Source organism: Panthera pardus, unplaced genomic scaffold, assembly GCF_024362965.1.
Source record: "Panthera pardus isolate Hobbes unplaced genomic scaffold, ASM2436296v1 HiC_scaffold_2, whole genome shotgun sequence".
Classification (NCBI taxonomy): Eukaryota; Metazoa; Chordata; class Mammalia; order Carnivora; family Felidae; genus Panthera; species Panthera pardus.
In genome coordinates, this window is record NW_026526765.1 from 41,365,631 (window position 1) to 41,384,059 (window position 18,429).

Sequence of the window (18,429 nt, forward strand, 5' to 3'; positions counted from 1 at the left end):
TTGAGCTCACTGGTTTTGCTACTTTCCTTGGCCATAAAAGCAGGTTTTCACCCGAGGGCCTTTTCACTTGTTGCTTTCTCTCCGCTGCTCAACTGTCACTTCCCCATAGAAGTCTTCCCTGATCGCCCGAGTAAAACTTCAACCTCATTTTCCAAAGGCTTCTATTTTCTTTATCGACTCTTTTTTTTCTCATTAGCACTGACATCATATATACTCCGTTGTTTCTTCATTAGTAATCGGTCGTCCTCACTAGAATAGTGTCGGGAGGACAGAGTTACATCTGATCACTGTTACATCCTCAGTGCCTAGAAAATTACCCGGCATATTATATTGTCTTCGTAGATACTTGTTGAGTCAAATAAGTAGTGAGTTTCGCACATGAAGAAACTGAGGTTTGAGAGTTTATGGCTTTCCAACTGGGAGGTAGTCTCTGGACCACCCCAGGGTACACTATGGTCATTTTTAAAAGTAGGGAAAACACCACCTCGTCTTGTTTAGTCACCTTTTACTATGCGCTCACAAGTGCCAACCGCCGTCACTTTCCTCTTCTTCCAACCTCTTGTCCCTCCTGTTACAGGAAGAGACGGCGGGCCTGAGAGGTTAACGCACTTGCCAAAGCCACAGAGCCGGCGCTGGGAACAGAACCCAGGCGTGTGGCTTCCAAAACCCAAGCTTTCTTTTGTGCAGTTCTTGTCATCAGATCACACTTCCTTCCACTGGAAGAGAAGGAATCCCTCTTTCTCTGCAAACAGTGCTCTGAATTTCCTTTCTGGAACCCTGTTTCCCCTGCCTCGGTCCCAAGCTCCAGTGATGAGCACAAGAGCAGCACTGGCCAACCCAAACAGCTAACTCCCTGGCCACAATTCTCTCTAGGAAGAGTCTCTCTTTTCCCTAGTGTTGCCAGACCATTAAGACTTTCAGTTGGAAGCTACTGGTGGCATCATTGCTACTTCGTGGAGAGAGCTTGTCTGAGCATGAAGCTAACCCCAGGGAAAGCAGAGTGAACTTGAGGCTTACCACCCGGCGGTGTCTTAAGACGGTTTTGCACGTGAACTTCCCAATTATACGAGCCAACAAATTCCTTTTTTTCCCTCTTAAGCCAGTTTGAGTCGGGTTCCAGCCATTCTTTGTTACCAAAAGAATCCTGAGTAATACACCAAAAAAATCAACATTGTATTTGTATACAGATTAGAAGGAAGAAAAACTGGCAGTAAGAAAACCAGTTAAAGGCTGGCTGAAGTTCATCTGATTGAAACTGCATTTGAAAATATTACAACACGGGGAAAACCTTAGATATTCATAGCAATGTACATTGTTACCTCTTCCTCATCGGAAACCCAATGAGCAAATTGAAAATGATTGCCATTTAACAAGCCAGTGAGATGAGACAGCCTGCATTTTGTCAGAGAGTAACGAACAGTAACAAAAGATAAATTGGTGATTCGTATCTATCCTGATTTGATTAATCCATCACAGTCCACTATTTTCTACCATGCTCATCAGGGCTAACTAATCAGAACCTTGATTACAGGGACACTTCTTTTCTGGAAGATCACGTAGAGTAAGAGGGATGTGCAAAGAACATAAAAACGATGTTTTTATCTTACATACTCACACTTCTGGCTCCTTCCCAAAACACTACCTAGCCAATTAAAGACACAATCAACTGAGAGCATCTCCTATGCCTGTGTATAGTTATGTCACTTCTAAAAGTCCTGCCGATTTGAAATTCAATTAGACCACATATGCGTGTGTGCATTTTAATGACAGTCATGCTGCACCGTTATCTGAGGGACAAGGGGTGATACCCCCCATATTGGTCTCCTTCAGAGAAACAGTCGTACATTGTTGTAACCAGATACAGAGCATGGCGAGCCTCAGGAAAGGGGTGGAGAAGAGAGTCAAACAGAACCTTCTACTAGGTGAAGTCCAAGTGAAGATCTCAGTATTCTCTCAGAGCTAGGTAGGACAAGCTCAAGTAACCAGAATGATTCAAAACACTTTATCTGTCACAAAAGTCAAGCTACAGCAGCATACAACTCCGTCGGATTCTCTGGAGATTCTCTTCCTTGTTGGGTACATTGAGACTGGATCCTTCCTTAAAAAAAGGAGGAGGAAGGGGCGCCTGGGTGGCTCAGTCGGTTAAGCGCCTGCCTCTCGGTTTCGGCTCCGGTCATGATCTCACGGTTTCGTGGGTTTGAGCCCCGGGCCGGGCTCTGCGCTGGCAGCACGGAGCCCGCTTAGGATTCTCTCTCTCCCTTTCTCTCTGCCCTTCCCCCACTCACACTGTCTCTGTCTCTTTCAAAATAAATAAATAAACTTATAAAAAAAAAAAAAAGGAGGAGAAAGAGGTCATCTTACTTATGCCACCCAATGCTCATTCCAACCCTTGGTTTTCCGGCTTACAAATTGTAAGTAACTAAAGGACAAACCCAAAAGGTAAGTACACCCCATCTTTACCCTTGTTCCTTTACTCAGGATATCCTGAAAGATCGCTGTGGAACAGTCGTTAATGGTTAACAGAAGGTGTGTCGTTGCATCCCTATTATGAGAAGGGCTCACCTGGAAATAGTCCCCACCTATGGAGTGAACGAACCACGCGGTCTGGCACAGTGCCAACGTCTGCCAACCTGGAGCTCTGTCAGAACCTCAGCTTGGCTTTGCTGCACTTTGGGTGTTGGTTTTTTTTTTTTGTTTTTTGTTTTTTGTTTTTTTTAAATCTCTGGGTTTGATTGCATGGGCGGATATTCATGCATAACTGTGCATAGATTGACCACGTTTCTTCAGAGAGTATGCTCACACGGGTTAGACTTCTACACCAAAGGGCATATTCCAATGCCTTTATTTTGGACAAGTGTCAGAAATAAGTAAAACATTATTTATCTTCGTAGCCAAATTGAGGGCAGGAGCTTCACATAATGGGAGCAGCAAGCACCGGACCGGGAGTCACTGGGCATGGGTTCTCAGCCCAACCATGCTGCTAACTCACTGCTCTTATCCATGAGCGAGTCTGCTTACCAAGCTGGGTCTCAATTCCCCCAGGTGTAGAAGGGACCGGGTCAGCGGGTACTGGGCAGTGTGAGTAAAAGGGGAGATTTCGAGTAAGCAGAGCTTCTCAGAAGCGAAAGGAAATTTTGACGAGGTGAGTCGCCTGTCATGGGAGGCATTCAGGCGGCATCTGAGTAACCGTGTAAGGAGGTCTAAATGAGAACTATAATTTTGGTGACCGATAGGGTTTCTTCCAATAAAGTGGTAGGATTGTGGCAACGTCCGTATTAGTTCTGCCTCTCATATCCCCAGAAGAAAGACCAAGTGTCTGGAACCATTTCCCAATTTTAAAAAAGGATGCTTCCTCCTGGGCGCCTGGGTGGCTCAATGTCGGTTAAGTGTCCGACTCTTGGTTTCAGCTCAGGTCATGGTCTCATGGTTTGTGGGATCCAGCCCCCCATCGGCCTCTGCACTGATGAGCCTGCTTAGGATTCTCTCTTTCCCTTTCTCTGCCCTTCCCCTGCTCGTGCTCTCTCTCACTCTCCTAAAATAAAACAAAAATGAAAAAAATTTTTAAAAAAAGGATGCTTCTTCAATTCCCATATGTGGTCTCAAATACGATCGTGGACACCTCTGAGCAGGTGGAACAAAAAGAGAGCAGTGCAAAGTGTAATCAAATAAGCCCAGATATCTGATATGAGTTAGTTGTCAAACTAACTCCCGTTGGCCTCATCACTTCATGCCCTAACCTACCAGCGGCCATTTGTACCAAAACACAGTGTTACCAGGATCAGACACACAAGCTTTCCCCCAGGCTTCTGCATCCTTGATGATCATGATGCCCTCGTAACTGTGACTGTGAAAAAAATTCTTGGCTCATCTGAAAAACCGCAAGTGTGCAAGTTCTCACGACATGGACGAAGAAAGTTCTCAGCTATTTACAGGGACTTTGTTTTGGAAAATATTAGAAACTTGTAGAACGCCGTTTCGGGAATCTATGTTATGTCAGTTCATACATATACTCTTCAAAAGAACTTCTCTTTGTAAATTAGTGCTGAAAAAAATCGTATGATTTGTTATCTAGACATCTAAATGGTGATGTGTAAGCCATTAAGAAAGGGAGAGAGAGAGAGAGAGAGAGCGAGCACCTGTGTTCCAGGAGTCGGGACTACATTCGCAAGTGTCTTTCCAGGGATGGCAGTCAAAATGCCATTTGTACTGAGTCACCTGGAAAGATTTAGACCTAAATAAAAAGCCTCCAGCTGTTTCATTTCCTTAACTGAAAACCATACAGATGCCAATTCAATTATGCTTAAGGGACCACAGTGCAGATACGTACAATTAGGATGCAAAATGGCTTTTCACTTTTCTCAAAATAACTGAGAAAATATTCCTTCTGGATAAATACACTTTTCTCAGCTGGGAATTCCAGACCTTTTGTCAGAAAACTGATATTGAAAACAGCCTTTAACCAATGAAAGACTAGTGAGGAGGCATATCTAATCTACCTGTTGGGAAAAAATAGATTATAGGAAAAGTAAACTTCCATGCACTTCCACTTCATGTAGCACGGGAACAGAGTACATCTAGAGCGTTTCTAGAAATCAGATATTTTTAAAGGCAAACATTTCCCTCCCACCACCCCCACAAAGAATGTGACAAGGAGAGGGACTTTGCAAGAAACTAGACCCAATGAAACATGGATCTGGATATTTCACGAAGAAAGAGGAAGAAGATTCAGGAGGCATTTGTATATTATACTTATATTATATTATATTATATTATATTATATTACATTAACAATACATTATATTATATAAATATATAAATAATTATAATCATATATATTAACATATAATATAATAATATTAATAATATCCTATAATACATGTTTCTGATCACTTGATTAATGTCTCACTCCTAATTTGGCCACAGATTCTATGAGAAAAGAGACACCGTTCGTGATCAGTGTTTGTCAAAGGAACGGCCTAACACGATAGGGAAGTTCCACTTGATAATTAGAAAAGGAAGTAGTCTTGTCTTTGGGTCTCCAAACGAGAGATGGGAGTCTCAAGAGGAGTCTGACACTCACTCTGAGGTACATCATCCGACATCAGAGCTGTCCAGTTACTGACCTGTGTGTCTGGGCAAGCGACAAGGTCCCCCTCAGTGGGAGGCTCGAACAGAAGCCGGCAAGCCATCAGTCAGTCAAGGTTGAGGGGAGGAAGCAAGTCGTAGACGATTCTGAGTTCTGATGAAATCCCGGAATGCAATGAGAGCAGAACTACCTAAGAGGCTGTTTACCATAAAGCAGCTAGAGCAGCGGTTCTCAAGTTTAAGCAAGTATAAGAATCACCTGCAGTCTTGTTAAAACACAACGGCTGGGCCCCACCTCCACGTTCCCGATTCAGTAGGTTCAGGGTGGCAAATCTGCATTTCTAACAAGATCTCAAGTACTGCTGATGCTGCTGGCCCGGGGGGCCTCTCTTTCAGGTCAAACATCAATTCCCTGAGTGTGGTTCCCATGTCACTGGAGAAAGCTCGTGGTCCTAGGCAGCAGGTGGACACAGCATTAAATGCTGTTGGATCCTATGGTTAAAAACGTGTCCTCCTTTCCTTTTCTATTTTCATCGCTATGATTTACGTGGAAGAAGAGAACTCAAGTGTTAATCTCTGAAACCTTCCTGACATTTGGAAATCTCCTTTTTATAATGAAAAAAGAACAGGTCTCAAGCTCACAATCTTTGGCTAGAAACGCGATTATCTTCCTGAGGTCCTCCAAGAAGCAGGTCTGAAGGTGAGGATTAAATAAATGTGGCCTGTTCATCTGGCAGGTACAGGGACACCGGTGGCGGATAATGATACAGGAATGGAGGTGAAAGGCAGCCAATGCGGAATGTGTTATTACGCCACAGAAGCGTCATCTCACGTGGAAGCTCTGGGAAACGGTGCAAATATGCTTCAGAATTCTCTGGGACAAGTGGGGAGGGCACTGGGGTATTAATACTCTCACGACCATCATTTATTGGTTAGGGGCTGTCCACAGGGGGACACGGTTTCCCAGGCACCTCCAGCCCACCGTGCTTATAAGCACAGTGGATTACAGCAGACTGAGGGCAGCCCTTCCAAAAATGAGGCAGGTTCACCACTGGAAGTCAGGAGGTTGGATACAGAAAGGGTGACAGGGTCCGCGGGAAACTGACAGGACGGGTGTCAGTATCTGCTCCAACTGTGCAGCTGAAATCTGATACATTGTTTTGTGTGCGCGGTATTGGCTTTTACAGTTACCTTCTATTTCTTGCAGTTGGCACGCTTCCACTTACATTTTTGTTTCTTTGTAAAATAAACTTATTTAAGGAAAACTAATTGATCTAAAGAAAAGGGCTCTGCAGATAATGTGCCAGATGGCATGAGAAGGTGGCAAGAACCACAAAGGTAGTACTCAAACGACTGCAGTTTGGGAGACACCGGCACAGTGATGTGAGGCAGAGATTGGCACTGTTTTGAGGGCCGTTTGGTAAATATTTTAGGCTCTATGGAGCACAAGGTCATTATCGCAACTACTCAACTCTGCCCCTGTAGCAGGAAAACTGCCACAGACAATACGTAAATGACTGAGCATGGCTGTTTTCCAATAAAAGGTATTTATGGACAGCGAATTTGAATTTCACGTAATTTTCACTTGTCACAAAATAGTCTTCTTCTTTTGATTTTTTTTTTCCAGCAATTCTAAAAATGCAAAAACAGGGGCGCCTGGGTGGCTCAGTTGGTTGAGTGTCCGACTTTGGCTCAGGTCATGGTCTCGCGGTTTGTGAGTTCAAGTCCCACATCAGGCTCACTGCTGTCAGCCTGTCAGCGCAGAGCCCTCTTCAGATCCTCTGTCCCCCTCTGTCTACCCCTCCCCTGCTTGCGCTCTCCCCCAAAATAAATAAATATTTTTTTTTTTAAAAGTAAAAATCATTTTCAGCTCACAGGCCATAGAAAAACAGACAGCCAGTCAGATAGTTTGCCGGCCCAATTCAAAGCATGGCCTTGGGCTCTGTCGTGGTTGCACTGATTACCAGGTATGCCCTTGGACAAATCGCTTACTTTTCTTAGCCTCAGTGGCCCCATCTGTATAACAGGGAGAAGCATAATACGAATCTCACAAAAAATAAAGGAACATGAACACTAATAATGCGAATGGCCAGTGAGTTCCCAACGTAATTTGAGCTGGCTATTGTGACAGGGTGGCCTCTGGCTGGGGTCCTTGGAGGCTGGATGTTTCCCACTCTGCTCCTCCATGAAGGCAGCTACGCACCTGGGAACTGATCTGCCCCACTTGGGGGTGTAGTTACACACATCACTCGTCTTCTCTGCGGGACAGGCCCCTGAGAGCTGAGTCTCAGAATGCCCGGAGCGTCTTGTTCCCGCTCATCTCAGAGGCTTGGATTTGGGAGGACGTCAAGCTAAAGTCTGTATTCCACCTAAAGAAAGTCTTCAAAATTCTTGTTTTGAACTTTGCGGGATTAATGCTGCGGACCACAGTGGCTCTCTAACATTAGACTCCCTAAAAATCACTTGCACAACTGCAGATCTGAGTGCCTCATTCAAAGCATCTCTGAATCAGTAGGTCCGGGAACCTGCATTTGAACAAGTGTCCCGGCCATTCTGGTGCGGACGGCTCATGGAGAGCGCTTTGGGAAACACTGCAAGGATGGAGCGCAATCCACCCAGGTGAGTCCGTCCCTCTGAAATCCTCTTTAATACCTTTTCCCATCTATGTAAATGCCTCCTTGGCAGAGAGACCTGGATTATAGTATTTGCCATGCATGCCAAGAGAAAAGTCTCCGCCAGCCTGTTTACTTCTTCTGTCCTCACTCTCTTCTACGCCTTCTGAACCTCCTGGGCTAGAAAACAGTTTACACAGAACTCTCCACTTCAGATATCATGTGCTGATTATCATATCCAATTAAGCATCCTAGTGCAATCTCAAAGGATATGGGCTATTTACAGCTTGGATGGAAACTGTCGAGCAGAATCCTTATCTCTACGGGACTAATCAGAAGTCACCTCCCCAAAAAGCCTCTGAGTATACTCTCCCACCAATAGTTCCCAAACAAACCCCTTAGGAAAGAGACCGATCTGGATCCACAGATTTTGGAGGGGGCCATTTAACTCAGAAGAATCCTGCTGAGCAAGCAGGAGAGGAGCAGTGGCAGATTTCTGTGACTGAGATTTCTTGAACACATTCTCACCACCAATCCCTCCATGTGCATTCCCTCCCTGCAGCTTCACACCGCACCCTGAAGGAGTACTGCAATTATACCCATTTCACAGATGAAGAAACTGAGGCATAGAAAGGAGACACTGTCCAAGGCCACACAAGGTAGTGGCTTCACAACACAGATCTTAAGTCACTAAGCTATCCCACAAAAGATCTCAGTAGCCTCCCCCCACTGCATCTCAACTTTTCGAGTCTCATTTTATTAACTAGATATTTATGTAGCTCCTTAAAACCCACACGGTGTCTGCTGGCACCAGAAAGAGGCAAAGTGCTTTCACCAAGGCCTAACTTTGTTCTTAGCGCCATGTGACTCTGAGTTCCTCATTTTGCTTCTGTGAGCCCCAGGTCTCCAGCTGTTCAGTGTGGTTAAGATATCCAGCCCACCCGTCTTGCAGATCTGCTACTCCTCGTAAAATTCAAGTAAGATGACATATGTGAAAGCCCTCTGAACGGTGTTAAAAAGTTATCTAACGTGGTAATTCCCCAGCCTGTCATTGCCATAAATTATTTTCAATTTTGGAGAAGGAAGAAAGAGTGTACTCATTTTGTACGATCATCTGTGTCAAAGATCAGATTTTCCAGAGATCTGGGTTAGTTTGCAAAGTACCAACCCGGCAGATCTTTGTGCAGCAAGGAAATCACTACCTCTACTCACAGAGTAGACTATCGTGAGTCGATGCAATGGAAACTTCAAGAGCCTGAGCACCAGCGACCTGGGTGCTGGCCACCGCCCTGCCACTAACTGACCATGAGTCTTTCCCTCTCCCCTCCCAGGAGACATAATGCTGTTCGGTGTTCGAGAACGTTTTGGGAGGCAGACTGCCAGCGCTAGATCCCAGCTGCATCCTTCTGCAGGAGGTGGTGACTCTGGGCAAGTCATGTCAACTGTTTTGGTCTCAGTTTCCCAATGATACAAATGAGAAGAAGAAACAGACACTTACTTTGCCATCACCCAAATAATGGATTGATGAGTGGGTAGAAAGGTGGACAGACAGAAATATGACAAAGCAAGTTAATGTTGACTGTAGAACCTGTGTGGTGAGCGTATGTGTTCACCGGACAATTCTTTGAACTTTCCTCTTAACTTGCTGTTTTACAAAAAAGTGTTGGGAAGGTTAAAAAAAAAAAAAAAAAGGCAACAACGAGTTTGCTACAAGAGGTGGATGAGATATAGCACTTTCAGCAATGTTCATAATCAGGGCTTGGCATGTATTACCGAGGTTGTTTACTGTATGGATAGAAGAGAAAGCACGGTGATGGATCCCCTCGACTTTGACAATCTGTGAGTCAGAATGTGTGCTAGGTGAGCGGCAGCCACGACACCCATGAGCAGAAGGAGAAGCCAGGCCACGCGGCATAGAAACCAGATGGACAGAGAGGAGCCAAGATGCAGCCACAGACACATCAGAAACCAAAAGGTATGCACAAATGGAAGCAGCAGGACCCCATGCAGAGAAAGCCTAGTATAGGGGGACCTTGAAAATAAAAGCAGGTCATCTGTGTCACCTGCTAAATTAACGTGTTTCTCTATCAGACATCCCTCTGGTAGGAGGCAAGCACCGGATATGAAGTCAAACCTGCGATCGAATCTTGTCTCTGCCACACTAGTTATTTGAAACGGGAGACCTTCATTCAAGTGTCCACCAGACCACGTGTACGGGGACTATCTCTGCCACTACAGAAGTGAGCCCCATGGCAACTAGGCTTTGGCTGTGACCTTGTGGCCCTGAATGGCTGGGCCAATCAGATTCACCCTGTTGAGAATCGGAACCAAGAGACACACTTTTGGTGGGAATGTGTCAGATTAATGGCAGAGCAACGAAGACAAGACCGTGAACTCCTGGAGCTGAGTTCTTCGCTGATGTCTTGATTCTCATCCTTCCTTGGGTCTAGTTCCTTGAATACATGAGAAGGCCTCATTATCCTTCCACTAATTTCCTATTTTTGCTTCAGCAAGCCAATATTGACTTTTATTATGTATAAACAAATATATGTATGTGTGTATACATAAATATATATATATATATATATGTGTGCATATATATATACACATATATATGTATATATACTTACTAATACCATTACCCTAACTAATGCAAGAGTTTTCTTCAAGTTTCCAGGCCTTGGTTTCTTGATCTGTAAATAAGAGAAATACATTTTCTCTCAGGGTTTTGATATAAAAATCAAAGAAGCCCAGCTGTGTACAATTCCACAGCACCTGGTAAATATTCAGTAAACATTATTTAAATCCTGAGTTTCTGAGTTTCAGAACTGCTAGACCTTCCTCAGCAAGTACTTAGAGTCACCTTGGAGTGACCTTGTTTAGGGGGAGGATGTGTGGTTGTGCAAAAAGAGGCAGAAGCTGAGCCAAGAAGAAGGAAAGGGTTGATGGAGCTCGGAATCTGGTTTGAAAAGAAACTTCTTCTGATTAAGATTTTAAAAATTTAATCGGTTATATATAAATGCTCCCACTGGAGTTTCCCTGGGTTTCCTCGTTGCACTAAGGTCGATCTGAATGGAGAAATCAATGCAAAGCAACTTTGCAGGAAACAAAAGCTGGATGGACAGGTAACAAACCTTCCTCAATCTCAGAGGGACGAGTCAGAATGTATCTGGCAGCGGATAAGATATTGAAGGACTTTTCATTTGGATTATCCTGTGAGCAACGAGGGATCGTATCATTCCGACCAAAGTAGCTGTGGGGGTGTGCGAGGAGGTAGGGAGCATGAAAAGATCTAAGATCAGAATTAATCTAACCCAGAAGTACCATAGCTAAGAAAAAGCAAAGGCTTTTCTGAAATTCAAAAGGAGAGGCAAAGCTTCGAGGCTTCAAGGGAGACGTCAACTAGTCCTTAGCAGTGACTATTCTTTCAATTTTTTTCTATCCCATGGTTCTCATAAAATCAAATGCTTAGCTACCTTAAAAATAATATATTTTTCGGGGCGCCTGGGTGGCTCAGTCGGTTAAGCGGCCAACTTCGGCTCAGGTCATGATCTCACACTCTGTGAGTTCGAGCCCCGCGTCGGGCTCTGTGCTGACAGCTCAGAGCCTGGAGCCTGTTTCAGATTCTGTGTCTCCCTCTCTCTCTGCCCCTCCCCTGTTCATGCTCTGTCTCTCTCTGTCTCAAAAATAAATAAACGTTAAAAAAAAAATTAAAAAAAAAAATAATAATATATTTTTCAAATGCTTGTTTATTTATTTTGAGAGAAAGCAGGGCAGAGAGAGAGAAGGAGAGAGAATCCCAAGCACTCTCAGAGCAGAGCCGGACATGGGGCTGGATCCCACAGACTGTGAGATCATGACCTGAGCCAAAATCAAGAGGCAGATGCTTAACCAACGGAGCCACCCAGGCGCCCCCCTGAATAGTATTTTTTATTAAAAAATTTCAGGTGGGTGGGTTGTAAGCTTTATTTAGTTACATTGGTCTTAATCATGTGATCCTCAGACTGTGGTTCCTGGACCGTTGGCATCAGCATCACCTGGGAATGTAGTCAGAACCACAGATTCTCAGACCCCAACCCGGAAGCACTGAATCAGATACTCTGGAGACAGGGACCAGCCATCTGTGTTTCAACATGTCTTATGGATGATCTTGGTGCTCGCCAAAGTTGGAGAGCCACTGTCTTAACCAAACTGTGAAGCTTGCCAAACCAAGGCAGCTACCAAACCCGTGGATTTGTTGATATGGGGTCTTAGGGGAAGCGGGCAGCCTTCTCAGGGCTGGCCTTGGATTGTCAAGCTTAATAGTAATGGGTGAGCTAGTGGTGCTCACTCTATGAACGAGCCTATGTGACGGCCATTTACACTGCACTCGATGTCCTTCTGTCCAAATGTGTACCACCTTGTACTCCCTCAGTAGCACCAAAACAGCATGCAGAATGAAAGAATGAATGAGTGGGCTAACAATACAGAAGGAAGGGGTTGATACAGATCGGGCAACTTCAATTTTGATGAATAGAGATATCTAAAGTTTCCATGACGGTGAGGACTTAATGGAAAAAGAAATGCACAATGGCATCCAGCGTGTGTTCCTTTTCTCCATCCTTCCTTTCCCCGAACCCCCTCCTGCAACATACCCAACCCTGCCACCACCCTTCTCCTTCTGCATACACCTTGGAGCTATTTCCGAATAACCTAAATAACAAAGAGGGAGGAGAAGACCAAAAAAAAACAAAAAACAAAAAGGAGAAACCACATTATTTCAATGGAACACAGTCGCCAACCTGTCAGTTCCTAGCCTTCTTAGGAGCAAACTTGGTTCCACAACTGAACTAGAAGTTGTTTAAGATCATTTCCACCCTGTAACATCAAGATCCCATTCATGGAAGAGTTTAGCGGGGGGGCTCAGAAGGGACTCTGGAGTCAGACCCAGCGCCACTGCTCACAGCTCAGAGAACTCTTGAGTCTGTTATCCTACTTCTCTAATTTTGAGTCACCTCATCTCTACAAGGGGAGGGAATAAAAGTCTCTCTCTCATGGGATTCTTAATGAAGATTAATGAGATCATCCGTGTAAAGCATTTAGAACTATGCTTAGCACCAAACAAGGGCTGGATTAATGTGAGCTATTAGGATTATTATGATAATGTCTCCAAAATGCTTCTCAGCCTTCAGCAACATCTTGAGCATCTCCAGGCATAGCAACAAGGCAGTGAGAAACCACGAGGGATAAAGGTAAATGTGTGAGGGTGGTTAAGTTGGAACGGTGTGGAAAAAGCAGCTAGCAACGCAGAAGTTCCACTACTCGTTAAAATACAGAAGTTCAACTACTTGTTAAAATACAGAAGGTATTTCTGCGCAAGGCGACAAGACTTGTGTTTGAATTACAACGGTGGTTCTCAGCAAGGGGGGTGGGTGGGAAAGGATCTGGTTCCCCAAGGAGACATTTTGGTCCTCACAATTGGCGATTGCTACTGGCACTTAATGGGCATCAGAGATGCTGCTAACCATCCAAGGACGCATAGGACAGTCCATCACAACAACAAAAAAATTGTCTAGCCCAAGATGTCAATAGTACACAGATCTGAGAAACCCTGAATTAGAATGTTGTGTGAAGTTATCTTAATAAGACTTGACACACTTTTTCAATTTTCAAAAAGGCAATGGCATGGAAGATTCTGGCACTTGATGGGTGGTGAGAATAGGTGACCTCTAGGACTCCTTCAGGCCAAAGGCTTGATGTGGGCTGTTGACCCGAAACCACAAATTTAAGTCAAGAGTCTGTTTCCACGCCTTTCCCCTTTGCTTGGCTCCTTTCCCTAAAGACACACAGAACTTTTTAAGAAGATGGATAGGTATTGGAAGGCAACCAGAAGTCATTAGGGGTAATATTTCTCACTGAAAGAACACCAGTGACAATCAGAGATTTACAAAGCTGGAAGAAACCTTAGAAACGATCTAGCAACGAGACCCCAGCTGAATTCTTCTATCACACTTCACAGATGAAGAAACTGAAATTTAGAAAGGCCAAGAGACTCGATCTAGGTCACGGAACGCTCCACCCCTCAGAAGGTCCAGACCCTTCCAAAGAACTTATTTCACCCATTAGTCAGACAGTGATAACGTCAAGGGTCTCCTCTGTGCACTTGCTTTGCGTCTTTTCTGCCATCGCAGTCCTCCTCTGTCCCTACCTCTGGAAATCCCGGAATGAGGGGTTCACCTGACAAAGCGGCAGCAGTGGGAATGAAAAACAAACAAAATTAAATTCAAGAAGGACTGAGGGAAAGCAGGTAAGACCTGCCCATGGATCAAGCTGACGAAGAGGAGGACTAAAGAGAGGACTTCCGTTCCCAGCCACCGTCACCTGGAGGGTGGTGCTGGTTCCATAACAGATGGGGAAGGCGGCTCTGGAGGTGGGGAGCAGGTCGCTTCTGCTGGGTATCATCTGTGAACTCGGGGAAGGATCTGAGGGGAAGAACAGTGCCAGGGAGGTCCAGGAGAAGTGGAGTGGAAGGAAATACATTCCACTTGTTGGTTGTGAGGCCAGTGCGGCCCCCTAGTAGGACCGGCTTCAGGAATAAAATCCAGATAACTCAGAGGAACCAAGACTACCGTCTGCTCACCATGGGCTGAAGTGAGCACTCCCCGAAGGTCCCGCCAGCTCTCCTGGAGCTTAAATGGGGGTCTGCTCAACTCTGCAGTATGATCATACCACGGATATTTCCCCTGGGGGCGGGCAGTGAGGCCAACACAAGAGAGAGTTCAGGGCAAGAGTGATAGGAATTTTTAAAAATGGCTCAAAATGCTGAAAACTCTCTTTACTTTGTACCGATTTTCTCCACCTCCTCATTTCCTGGGTGAAAAGCTGCTCCCCAGAACTGCACGCCACACGTCCCCTGTCCCGACTTTTTCCTTCTTTCTAGGGCACTGCATCCATCACAGTGTCCTTTTCCTTCACCACCTGTGCTCACCAGCAGCACAAAGCGGATTCTCCCTGGCCACGGATGCTGAAGGTCCCCCCAGGGGACCAGGCAAACACCTGAGGGCACACCACCCCCCAGGGTCACCCACAGAGGTAAAACCCAGGGACACACCCCAGCAATATCTAGGCAAGAAGGGCAAGCTTTGCCCCAGGGTCCTCCCACCCAAAACCCACCTACGAAACATGTTCCTTTTAGTGGACCAAATGGAAAATCCAGCCAACCTTTTCTCTTAAGCTCGCCCTCGAGGAAGACGAGCTGGTGGCCACGACCTGTCCGCCTCTGCCGGCCACCGCCTCTCCGTATCAACAGCCACTTCGTCCAAAGGCAACCCACAGCCCAGAGCCCCACGCCGGCTAGCGCGCTGAGGGGAAACGCGCCTTCAAGTGGTATCGGGATTCTGTGAAAGGCAACTGCAGGAAGCTGGTACCGGCAGGGCCGTGGAAGCTTCGTGCAGCACAGCGTGCCCACACACTCCCGGTCACTTACACACACGGCCAGGTGGACACCAGAACATGCGTGCCTTGTCGCGTACAGACACACACACACACACACACACACACACACACACACACAGTGAGAGGGAGGGATGTGTGTCTCTGGGTCACACATCCAGGACCATCCTGACAGTCCACACACATGTATCCAGTTACACACACGTTATGGTTATGGATGCGCTGCCCGTGCTACCTTTCTCTCTCTCTCTCTCTCTCTCTCTCTCTCTCTCTCTCTCTCTCTCTCTCTTTCTCATACACACACGCACACTCACACCTAGACAGTCAGTGGGCAAACAAGCAGTTTCACAAGTACTTACGCACACACGCGCAGGGCACCAGCCCCGACCCCACGGCGGTCCCACGCCGGAGACGCGTCCTGCACCACCGGCCACCCACCCGCACGCACCCCCCTCCCCCGGCCGCCACGCAGCCCACCCCCCTGCGGCCGGGCGCGCTCTCCGGAGGTCCCCCTCCCCCGCCGCGCCCCCACCCGCACCCCGGGGGCCCCCCCGGGGTCCCGGCCCCGCGCGCCCGCCCCACCTACCCGCCGCCCTAGGCGAGGCAGCCAGGCGCCCGGCGCGGCGGAGCGGCCACCCCCAGCCGCGGAGCCGAGCTTCTGCCGCCGCCGCCGCCGCCGCGCTCCCAGCCGCTTCCTGCGCCCTCCCCGCCGCCCCCTCGGGTGCCGGCTCCAGCCCCCGCGCAGGGAGGCCGGCAGGCGGGCTCGCGGCGCGGGCGCGGGCGCGGGGCTGCGGCGGCGGGGACCCCGACCCGGCTCACCTGGGCGCGCCGCGCATCGTCCTCCTCCCGGGCCGGTGGGGCCGCACCGCGCGGGCTCCACGCCCCCCGCCCCGGCGGTGGCGCCCCCGCCCCTCCTCCCCCCCGGCGCGGCGACGGCGACTGCGGCGGGGCGCACGGGAGAGTGGGCGCCGGGGCAGCCGCCGGGACCCCGCCCCTCCGTGCCGGCTGCAGGGGCCTCCCCCGCAGGAGCGCTGCCCTGGGCCCGCGCCGGCTCCTGCGTGACCTTGGGCAAGTTGGTTAACCTCTCTGAGCGCCCGTTTCTCCGCTGGGAAGATGATAACTACAACCACTGAAGGCGCTGGTGGTGCCCCGTGCCAGGGGAAATCCTGCCCCTGTAAAGCTTACTTCCTTCTCATGCCTCTGACTCTGCCCGGGGCACGGTTAGTTTGGGAGCAGGGCTCGGAGCGAGCTCCCTCGTCCCTGAGACAGAGGGCTCCCAAGTTTTCCGGAGGCAGCGTTTCGGTGGCCTGAAATCTTCGTAAGGCATCCTGCCAATGTTTGTCAGTCGGCCCTTTGGCTCTTCGCTTCCCTGAGCTGGAGGTAGCCTGTTCTAGCTCCGTCCACTGGTGACCTCGAGCACGTGATCAGACAGGGGCCAAACCTCTGTGCTCCCATCTGTAAAATGGGCACCAGAAATTCACGAGCTGGGTTGAGACTTACCAAAGTTCCTGTCTGAGTGCACCTTGGCTGTTGTCATGATCTGTGAGGAACCGGGATGGAAGGCAAAACGTTCTTCTTCAGCTTATCTGACAAAGGCCTCAGATCCCAGGGACAAAACAATCCAAGAGTTAAACAAGTCATGAGGAGAAGGCGAAAAGAGGGTCTACCTTTGGCGAGACAGGTGAGGGGACGTCCCGGGGGGCGTAATTCACCCACAGAAGGACCACTGTGGCTGCAGCCTGACCAGAGAAGCTGTGACAGTAATTAACCTCCTCCAGCAAATAAATCTTCCAAGATGCTCTTAAAAATTACTACCTTACAATGGTGAGCCCAACCCAAGTGAACTGGAAATTTAAATTAACCAACCCATTCATGCCAGAAACTCTGAGCTTTCTCGGCCTGTCTCTCTGTGGTTACTCCTCTCATTTCTCCCTTCTCTTCCAGGCCCTGTCTGGCTTCCTCATGGTCCAAATCTCTTGCCCATCTTAACTCAAATACTTTCTCTCTCTTCCTTCTCCCTTTTTCCATCTCAGTCTGTACATCTCTTCTTTATCCTCTTTGTGCCCTGTCTCTGTCTCCACACCTCTTGCTCTCAGCCCTTCCCACCCATTCCTTCTCTCCCTCGCGTGTATATGTCTTGAATCCTAATTCATCTTATGTCACAATTGGAAAGTGGCAAAGCTGTAAGTTATTTGTCTAATGATAATAAGATCCAAGCTTCAATGTATCACTATGCCACTTCCCTAAACCAAATACTCTTGATAAATGACACCATGATCCTGATACTCATGAGAGCACAGAGCCTGAGTCACCTCGGACACCTCTACCTTTGTTCCCCTTCTCCCCACTCTCCACTCAACCACTTGCCAGTTCCCAGAGAGTCTGTCCCCACTCTGCCACAGACATCTGTCCTTTCCTGCCTGTTCCCACTGGACTGAGCCGTGTTTTTTTTCTGGAATCATGAAAGGGGTCTTCTGCCTGGTCTCTGCCCTCCAGCCCACCCTCCTTCTTCAGGCAGGTCCCAACGATGTCACTCTCCAGCACTAAAACCTAATGCCCATGGAAGACAGATATCCCAAAGACAAGTTATCCCAAAGATAACCACATCCTAATCCCCAGGACAGGTCATATTTACCCCATATAGAAGAAGGGGCTTTACAGTTATGGTTAAGGTAAAGGCCTTGAGATGGGAGTTTATCCCTGACTGTACAGGTGGGCCCTTTTTTTTTTTTTTAAGCGTTTATTTATTTTTGAGACAGAGAGAGACAGAGCATGAATGGGGGAGGGGCAGAGAGAGAGGGAGACACAGAATCGGAAGCAGGCTCCAGGCTCTGAGCCATCAGCCCAGAGCCCGACGCGGGGCTCGAACTCACGGACCGCGAGATCATGACCTGAGCTGAAGTCGGACGCTCAACCGACTGAGCCACCCAGGCGCCCCAGGGGGGCCCTTAAAAGTGTCCATAAAAGTAGAAGCGAGAAGCACAAGAGAGGCACACATCCCAGTGACGCGGTGTGAGAAGGCCTTGCCCAGCCCTTACCAGCCTTGAAGGTAGAAGGAAGCATCATCCCAAGACCAGGAACGCGGATGGCCTCTAGACGCTGGGAAAGGCAAGGAAACAGATTCATCCCCTTTAAGTGTCCAGAAAGGAAGGCGGTCCTGCAGCCACCTTGATTTTAGCGCAACGAGATTCGTGTCAGACTTCAGAGCTAGAGAGCTGTACAATGATAATAAATTCCTGTTGTTTTCAGCCACTGAGTTGTCTGTTGCATTAGCAATGGCTAACGAATTACAGTGCATCTC

At 47.7% G+C, this 18,429-nt stretch overlaps 1 protein-coding gene across 5 annotated transcripts in view; it reads right to left on the bottom strand.

The window, feature by feature from the left end:
• HTR4 (5-hydroxytryptamine receptor 4) overlaps positions 1 to 16,480 on the bottom strand; it is a 174,447-nt gene extending 157,967 nt beyond the window's left edge. For 3 of the 5 annotated variants that reach the window (XM_053907008.1, XM_053907007.1, XM_019464361.2), the window contains exon 1: positions 15,948 to 16,015. The gene's annotated coding sequence lies outside the window, so the exon portion shown is untranslated. Of the gene's footprint in view, positions 1 to 15,714; positions 15,842 to 15,947; positions 16,016 to 16,313 lie in introns of those variants that run through there. The other 2 variants (XM_019464362.2, XM_019464360.2) reach the window with 2 other exon arrangements.
• Between the last annotated feature and the right edge of the window lie 1,949 nt (positions 16,481 to 18,429).